At 35.1% G+C, this 10,113-nt stretch overlaps 1 long non-coding RNA gene across 1 annotated transcript in view; it reads right to left on the bottom strand.

The window, feature by feature from the left end:
• Nucleotides 1-401: 401 nt before the first annotated feature.
• LOC135221553 (uncharacterized) overlaps nucleotides 402-10,113 on the bottom strand; it is a 22,020-nt gene continuing 12,308 nt past the window's right edge. Inside the window, exons 2-5 of the long non-coding RNA XR_010316026.1 lie at nucleotides 5,501-5,599; nucleotides 4,604-4,827; nucleotides 1,273-1,436; nucleotides 402-633 (exon numbers count right to left, since the gene is read on the bottom strand). This is a non-coding gene — a long non-coding RNA (uncharacterized LOC135221553). The remainder of the gene's footprint in view (nucleotides 634-1,272; nucleotides 1,437-4,603; nucleotides 4,828-5,500; nucleotides 5,600-10,113) is intronic.

Below are 10,113 nucleotides of genomic sequence, written 5' to 3'. Positions count from 1 at the left end.
TGTCAACAAAATTTTCTACATTCTTAAGGCTATTGGCTCAAACCCTGCAAGAGATAAGAAAATGGAAAAGACCCAACAATTTGTTAATTGACTCAATTTGCAGCTGAAAGGTCTAAGCCAACTTCATGTTTTTCTTTACTCGATGAAACTTGCAGTCTTCTTACAAGTTTTGGTGTCTAGGCGAAGTGGCTTCGGTGTGCTTCGTTTATCTCAGTTCGTCAAGACACTTAAAATAAGAGCTCCAGGAACCAAGTACAAGCCGAATAATTGAAGAGAAACTCATGCAAAGGATGACAGGATTCTCTATAACTGAGATGAAAAACTCAAGTCCTGCAGATTTCGACCATCCCTGCTCCGTTCCTTCCTTCCCATAGTATGTTCGAGTAAGAAAGCCACTTAATAAATTTTCTTTTTTATTATTATCATTTCCTAGTTAGCTAAACATGAAGGAGGTTCACTTGATTTTCAAGATCAGCCACTACTACAATTGCTACGACGTAAAGAAGGCTCCTGTGGGGTTCCTGGCGTATCCTATACTGGCCTTTGTGGCAGTCAGGGTATGAGTAGGACGAGGCGAGTGGATGAGGGACGTCACGAAGGACTCTCTTGTCCTTATCGTCACCACCCGAGGTCCTGCGTGAGAAAGATATACAGAACCTGTGGTTTACAGGACAGTAGCCTTACTTGAAATGGTGCAGTAACTATGAAAATGAAGAAATAACATATCTATTATTATTATTATTATTATTATTATTATTATTATTATTATTATTATTATTATTCAGATGAACTCTATTCATGAGGAACAAGCCCACCACAGGGGCCATGACATGAAATTCAAGCTTCAAAAGGATATGGTATTCATTTGAATGAAGCTACTGTAGGTAAAAGAAAATACAGAAAGAAGAGATAAATTAGAATCAGAAACAAAAAAGATAAAAAAAAAGTAAGTAAATCATTATATAGCATATTCGAAGCAAGCAATGACAAAGTCCTTCATAGCAGACGGTGATACGCTCTTTACAGCATATTTCATTACGACAGAATGAATATATCACAAAACAGACATTCAGAACACAAAGACTTAGTGCAAATGGAAAACGTGTGACGCAACAATAACCTTCAAAAATGCATCCTTTTAAATTCTACTGATCGCGTGATTTAGGAATTCAAAATAACTTCTATAGCACGCAACAACGTGACGTAAAAAGTAGTAGACAAGGAAGGAGGATTTACGTTTTTCTGGAAGATTAATCGGTGACAGAGTCGTACCTTTCAAGCGGCGTCCTTCTGCCGCTAATGCCTGCTCCTTCAGGAGGTTCTCGTCGAATCTGCGAGGGAGGGCTTCGCCCTCTTGATCCTTCCGCAGGACCTGGAGGGTGTCCCGCTGTTTTATTGCCCTCGCATGCTCTCTGATACACCGCCTTTTGTCTACTCTGCAGGGAAACACAAGCATGAAAATGCGTATACACAGAGTATGCTTCATATAGCATCGTGAAGATGTTATGGAGTATTCAGACATTTCGTAAATTTATTATATTTGTACAAAGTTTTGATTTACATTTTCTGTAATATACATACATACGTATAATATATACATACATATTAATATATATATGTATATAGATATATATATAATACTATTATATATATATATATATATATACAATACATATCTATATCTATGATATTATATATATATATATAATCTATATATATCTCTATAACATATATCTATATATAATACATATATCTATATATATACATATATCTATATATATATAGATATATATATATAGTATATATATAATATCTATATCTATATATATATGAAAATTTTATATATTAATAAATTATATATATAATATTATATATATATATATATATATATATATAGATATTAATTATTATAGATATAGAATGTTATATAATATATATATATATGTGTATATATATATATATATATATATATATATATATATATATACATTCGTATATATATGCTTATTATATATCTACACGTACATATATACCAACTACTATTGCAAGACACCACTTTTCTAAGGCTAAAAATATGAAGGAAATTACAAAAAGAAGTTACCATGTTGTTCCATTTACAGACTTATTTCGTCAGCTATTCCAGCCATCAATTCATAATTTTTGTGTAATACCAAGGAACGCTGAACTATCGCTAACCATTTTGATGTTAGAAATCATTTTCTTCGAGTGTCTATGCAGTGTTAGTTTTTTTACGTTAGGATACTGAATTTGGTATCACTGCAGGTCTTTATATCGGTAATTGGTCGTAATGTATTTAAAGAAAGAAAATAATAATATTAAAAGGTCAAAATGACGAACCGAATTTCACCAAAAAGAACAATTTTAACGAAATATGAAATTGTTTTAATCGACGCACATCTGCAATATGGGTTTTTCCAGTGTTACACAGTTTATTGTTATTTAAACCAACTTTATACCAACAATTCTTTACGGAGAACTCATTTAATTTACCGATATTTTTTGTTTGATTTGAAATACAGTGATTAGAATTAGGAAGAATGAGACTGGAAAATCATTCCATAATTTGGTCACAGCAGGAAAAAATGTTCTGGAAAACAATTCTGTATTGAACCTCACGAAAAAAAAAAAAAACTTTTTTTGGACTTAGCTGCATGTCTATTTTTACGTGATAGCTCATATTATAGTCTTAGAAAATCTAAATGCAAAGTATATTCAGAATTACGGAACAGTAAAACAACAATTTCAACGAGACAATCAGACGACGGTGCCAGAGATTAATAACAAGAACAAAAAGAAAAATTTTACAGGGATTTTCTTTTGCGAAAAGTGAAAAAAAAGCATTTATTCTTCAAAGCTACAATAGGTTACCTCTCTAGAGGTAACCTATTGCTATCTACCATTTCAGCCAATGTGCAGCATAACCTGTTATCGTAACTTTGGAAGGTATCGGTATGCTAGTATCATATACATACGTTATATATATATATATATATATATATATATATATATATATAATATATATATGTGTGTGTGTGTGTGTGTGTGTGTGTTTGTATAATGTATATTTACCAGACATCTCCGCAAACTATTGACAGCAAGATTAAGTTCAGTACTGGAGAAATATATATCTCCCGACGTGAATATAAGCGAGTGGGGTCGTAGACGCGTAGTATTCCGTGACACCTAATCCGTATTTTAGCGGCACGGGAGTGAGATTGATAAGAACGCGCCTCGTAGAAGTGAGCTTTCTCACGACATCGATAGAGAGAGAGAGAGAGAGAGAGAGAGAGAGAGAGAGAGAGAGATACAGTCACCAATTTCCGATTTTATGGAATCGATGGAACGCCGTAACCTTGACTTATGAGGGTGGCTCCTGACTTACTGCAGATGAGCTTGTGACTATTAAATCACGCCTACGGTGGGTGGTCCATCATCATTCAGGCGCCTTGTAATCTCAAGCCTTTTCTTATTAAGATTCCTGGGAAATGGTCAGGTATAGAGACATGGAGCTGCGGTGATCAATGATAGTTACGGAGCAATGCATTACGTGTAATGCCCCTCATAAATATGGCCAAGTAGTTTTGATAGAATTCTAAAAATCGTAATCTTGTGTTGATGATATCATAAAAGACAGATAATGGCCCTGTCTGACTCTTCATTTCTTTTCGTAAAGCGTTCGAGATGTTGATAGGGGGACTGTATCCTGGAATATGCTAAAATACTAAGTATCTCTTGAAGATAGTTGTATTTGGTCATACGTATTATTCATTGACAGGTACCGGGCCGTATCTCTTAAGAGCAGCACCCGACAACAAAGTCAAATAAAAAAAATTGGGGGTTTTTCTGCATTGCTTTTCAGGATTTTGGTTCTTCATAAGATCATTCAAACATAAATCCTAATGCGATGGATTTTCGTGAATAAAAGACGCTGGGAAAATGCAGATGGCTTTTCTCCTTGAATATTCCCAGTAGTGTAATGGACCTCAGCTGTAACTTGTACTCTTCTGAATTCTGATTAATAATTACATATATTCCACCTAGTTTTGTTCACTTAATAGATTTTTGCTCCGTTGAACGTCAAAAATTACCGAATACTCGCCTAGTTATGGTCTAAATTGATAACACTATACTCTGTTTTTTCCATCTGTCCATCCGCCTGTGGTGCTCGCACATGGTAACACTGCGTCCCGGTCTTTAAATAGTTACGCTATGTGTAAGTTTTAGGTAAATAAAAGGATATCTTGGTGTACATTTTCAACTGAAAAGTGTTTTAATAATTTACTGTATGCGAATTACACCGTTAATATTCGAAATAGGATATTATTTAAAGCCAGGGACGCAGTGTTACCATGCGCAAACACCACAGGCGGATGGACAGATGGGAAAAAAAAAAAAAAAAAAAAAAAAAAAAAAAAAAAAAAAAAAAAAAGAGTATAGTAAATGCCTAACTTTAGAATCTCCTATTTACTGACCAGAAGTAATCATACCTCATACTGGTACATTTATTTTGTAGGCCTATCAACACTTTTCATTGCAACTTACTGGTCTAAGCTCAGTGCTTCTTTTACCATTTACTACTAACCCGGGCCGCCTCATGGCTTCCGACTTGTTGACGAACAGGTCGTTTTCGTGGTCGTAGTTCGACTTGAGAGTCCATTCAAGGCTGTCCCGGACCTTCCTGATGTCGAGAGGTGAGGCGGTGTAGCCCTCGGGCACCGCACGGGCTCTTGCTGCCGAAGAGTGAGTCGGCGAAGTGTACAGCCGATCCCAGGGCTGAATTCTGGCGGACATGACTACGATTGGAATCTGCAGAATACGTTCAAGGGTTTAATTTCTGTTCCAGTGAGACGGGAAGCTACCTTGTCATGCGTTTTTGGAAAAATGCGAAATTGCCCCAGGACTTATTGCGTGCAAATTGTTAAATATTAGATCACGAATTAAAACCGAAATTCAAGACCTATTATATATATGAATAACTTGATCACGAAGTATATAAAACGCGATGCTATGTATAAATAAAGGTGATGCCACGGAGGAAAATTGAAAGGCGAGATAGCCAAGAACTTTCGGTCTAACACGACCCTTTATTTAGGCACGAGTAAAGGGTCGTGTTAGACCGAAAGTTCTTGCCTTTTTTACCTTTCAATTTTCCTCCGTGGCATCATCTATATATATATATATATATATATATATATATATATACATATATATATATATATATTGTTCATTAGCTGAAGCCACTGGGAAAATTTAAAAAGAAGACAGAGTGCCCCGAAGATGTGTTAAATACACGAAAGTACTTAGCACTCTGTCTTATTTTTTTAAATTTTCCCAGTGGCTTCAGTTAATAGTATACATATATATATATATCATATATATATATATATAATATATATATATATATATATATATATATATATATATATATATATATACATACACATAACTTTCTTTTTTCTGAAACTTGCATAATTCTCACCTCGTAAGATGCGGGTTCCATGTTCAAACACTCACTGAAAATGAAGAGTCATGGCACCAGCGAAGAGTTGGCCCAAAAGAAGATTCATGCAGAGCGGACCTGGAAAATATTAAGATAAAGTCTATTTATAATTTATTTTGGCATTTTGTTTGGTGGAAGTCAAACGAGTTGAGTATATATCAATTTAGTGTATCTCGTCAATTGAAGACCTATATTGAAGAACTACAGCTGTATTCTATATAGACTGAACCATTACAGTTGACTTGAGAGGAAAAAAAAATGAATTGGTAAATCACTCAAAAACGTGATCTCTATCACTGACATTTTACATCTTATTTGCCACTTTCAATGTGCTACCTTGTTACAAGAGAAAGCATTATATTAAAAAAAAGAAAGAGAGAAAATGCTTCATTTTAACACCATAAGCGAAGTAAGGCAGAATCATTTTTTGAAGAGAATATTTTTGAACCAATTAAAACTTGGCGCGTCCACCTCTCAACAGCTACCACTTACGAGCTTCTAGCAATTTCAGGAGTATTTTTTTAAAATCCTGGAATGCACATATATCTGAACCGACAATTGTTTTTCGTCAATCTCTGCCGATCTTCAGGGCAAAGGAGGATGAATGAACTGGCGGTATTAGAGATTTAGATAATCAGTTGGCTATGACATGGAATGCAGAAGCAGAGAATACGTTATGTTATCAAAAGAACCGGGATATGAAACGATAAGATAGTGATGTATGAGGAAAATGAATTCGTTTGAACACTTCCATACAACAGAAATGAATAACTTCGTCTTGGGACATGACAAAACCTAAACTGTTTAACCTGTCAGTGAAAATAACAGCCGTAGAGCGCATTGCGTTACGGAATACAAAAGACAGTTCGTGAAAATAAACGGAAATATGAATACAAATTTAATAATAGTTGCGTTCTGTTGTTCTCTATGACTGGAGATAGACTTGTCAGCGCATAAATATCGCGAGTTGCAGTTCCGTAATAACGGCCTGAAATGAAATGCTGTGGATGAATATCCATAAATTCTGCAAGAAATCGATGAGGTGGGAAGATGACTGATTTAAGGTCAAAGCCAAAATGAATATGGCAGTGAATGATTATACATTTAATAACGAAGGTCCCCACTCCTCTCTATTTTTCAACCGGAGATTCGAAAGGGTGAAATGAAGCAAAAAAAAAAAAAATTCTGCTTCAATGCCTCTCTCTAGATGCATTTCTGGACCCACCCTTCTTAATTTAATTTAATCTAATTTAACATAAAATGCTCCATAGTCATAAAGGTGCGTAAACGGGAACCCCAAATACAATTTGGAATGGACTCGAATATTAAGATTTAGGCCAAAGGCAAAGCGCTGGGACCTATAAGGTCATTCAACGCTGAAAGGGAAACAAAGTAAAAAAATAAAGAAAAAAATAAAAACAAAACTTCGAGAGGTGTAACAGGAGATAAACCTCGCGGTTGTACTATGGAAATTTGTTGGGAGAGGTTGGAAAGTAAGGCGGATGATGAAGAATATAAACGGAGGTACAATTAAAGGAATGGAAAGGAGAAACGCTGCAAAGACCTTTAGTAGTACCACGTGAGGTGTGCTGACGGCACTACCTCCCTACACGGGGGGGGGGGGGGGGGGCGGTGGCAGGAATACAATGTGAGGTTACCCTGAGATTACAAGTCCAGCCAATCACGTCGACCTTATCCGAAGCTACAAGTTGTTCCTGGGACGGAGGTGAATGTTACGCAGTGGATCAATGCTATCATTGCAATTAAAAGTTCCATGGATGGATGCAGGCACGTATTTTTCCTAAATACTTAAAAAAAAAAAAAAAAGAAATACGCGTAACGCATACGTGCTCTATACCTTTTTCAACATTACACGGCGAGTACCGTTACTCTAAAATTATCCTCCATAATCCTACAGGATTATGATAGTTAATAAAAAAGGAAAAAAAAAAGAAAATAAAAGTCATTGGCGTACCTTCTAATTTACGAATTAGAGCCATTTTGTATAATCGCCGGTTATAATCCTGTTTTAATAGTGGTCGTGAAAGCGAGCGAAGGTTGAGGAGGGCTTCGGAAAAAGCATATCGAGACTGCAGTGAATTAATTGCATCGCCATGCAGGGCGTTCGAGTGGCGTGCCAACATTGGCACCGAATCCATAATTGATGGAAGATCCAGCAGTGGACTCACTTTTCTTCACTTATAACCCCGTCCTCACGTGTCTTCGTTTTTCCTTTTGGAAAAATCACAAATAAACTTCAAGTAAATGAAAATGTATTATCCGTCCTCACGTGTCTTCGTTTTTCCTTTTAGAAAATCACAAAAATACTTCAAGGAAATGCAAATGTATTATCCGTTCTCACGAGTCTTCGTTTTTCCTTTTGGAAAAATCACAAATATACTTCAAGTAGTTGTAAATGTATTATCCGTCCTCATGTGTCCTCGTTTTTCCTTTCAGAAAAAATCACAAATAAACTTCAAGTAAATGCAAATGTATTATCCTTTCTCATGTGTCCTCGTTTTTCCTTTCAGAAAAAATCACAAATAAACTTCAAGCAAATGCAAATGTATTATCCGTTCTCATGTGTCTTCGTTTTTCCTTTTAGAAAAAATCACAAATAAACTTCAAGTAAATGCAAATGTATTATCCTTTCTCATGTGTCCTCGTTTTTCCTTTCAGAAAAAATCACAAAAAAACTTCAAGTAAATGCAAATGTATTATCCGTCCTCACGTGTCTTCGTATTTCCTTTTAAAAATTGCGAATAAACTTCAAGTACATGCAAATGTATTATCCGTCCGCACGTGTCTTCCTTTTTCCTTTTAAAATATTTCAAATAAACTTCAAGTAAATGCAAATGTATTATCCGTCCTCACGTGTCTTCCTTTTTCCTTTTAAAAAATTGCAAATAAACTTCAAATAAATGCAAATGTATTATCCGTCCTCACGCGTCTTCGCATTTCCTTTTAAAAAATGCAAATAAACTTCAAGTAAATGCAAATGTATTATCCGTCCTCACGTGTCTTCGTATTTCCTTTTAAAAAATTGCAAATAAACTTCAAGGAAATGCAAATATTATCTCTGCAGGGAACATGGTGATATATTCGGAGGGGAAAGTTAAAGTGGACAGTTTCTCTTTTGCTTAACGTAAAGCGAATGTTATACTTCAAAACATGTTTTTCATTTAAATTCCACTGAGAGTAATGTAAGAATTGTCAGATTTTAGGACGAAAACGTATTACCGGTTATTTAACTGAATGACAGTATAACCTACTGAATTTCCCCTCTGTCACATGAATGTCTGTTCTTGCCTCTAAATATGATTCATCTTTCAGTTTCTGAAACATATAAATAGCGCATATGTATAGTAAATACGATGATAAATGTGTTGCTAAAACACCACGTCCAAGGGACTTAACTATACAATATATCCGCAGTGTTACAGTGCTCTACAGGTACATTAATTTACGAATTCACGTTCCTAATTGCTGGCAATCTGGTCTTTTATACCACAAACAAGTTGGTATAATTAACAAGACGATGAGAGGTAAATCAACACAACGGCCAATGGAAGGCGGAAAACTGACAATCTAGCGTCCACGATATTAATTCTCTCTGATGGAAAGAAATTTTATACCTATCTGTGTCGTGAGCAGGTCATGAAACGGGGGAGGGATTAGGTTAGCAGCAGTCAGGCGACACAAAAGCGACATGAAAATTATGATTTTTTCTTTTGAGAGAGAGAGAGAGAGAGAGAGAGAGAGTTAAATATATTAGGAGCATTCACAAAAGATTTCTATATGTGTCACTGGTCTATTACTATTTTTATTGTACATATTTCGATTGTCATCGAAAAACCTTAGCAGTCCTAATACATAAAGCATTGCCTAAAGTCTCATAATCATAAATGATGGATTATAGAGCAAATTCATTAAGTTTATTTTATGCATAAAGTGTTTTACAATCAAAAGACTAATATGAATCACCTAGGCTACTTTGCCAATCAGCTTCGATTGCAAGAACTATTTTTGAAATAAAATCTGTTTCAAATTCCCAGAGCACTTCTGAAAAAACAGTTGCACTGTAATAAGTAACTAGAATTGCTGTCTCCATTCCGTTTCAGGAGGGAAATAATAATGCATGCAGAAGCATTCTCATGAAAATATTCCTGTGAAAATAGAAGACGACCCAAATTGGAGCTACACTAAATTTAGAAACCAGGGGAAATATATTCTAGGACGAAAAACATTGATTCGGAAATAGATATAAAACCCTCCAAAAGAAAAAAAGTGGTGTCATCACCTGCTTAAATTTAAAAACAAAAAAAAACTTCAAAAACTGTATCCAGTTGTTTTTGTGGAATCACTCTCAAAAAAAAAAAAAAAAAAAAAAAAAAAAACAAAAAAAAAAAAAAAAACTAATTCAGGGTAGCGATTAGGACAACCGCCTCGCCAGCGAGAGGGACAGGGGACGTCAAAGGTTTTAATAACTGTATTTAAACTAAGCAACGAATTAGGGACCTAGGAGTTATAAGACTGTAATAACTCTATTCCATGGCAGAGGATGACTTGATGGTCAAATTAAAACCCAGATA

Source organism: Macrobrachium nipponense, chromosome 2 (genome assembly GCF_015104395.2).
Source record: "Macrobrachium nipponense isolate FS-2020 chromosome 2, ASM1510439v2, whole genome shotgun sequence".
NCBI classification, from domain to species: Eukaryota; Metazoa; Arthropoda; class Malacostraca; order Decapoda; family Palaemonidae; genus Macrobrachium; species Macrobrachium nipponense.
This window is presented reverse-complemented; position numbering and strand designations above follow the sequence as displayed.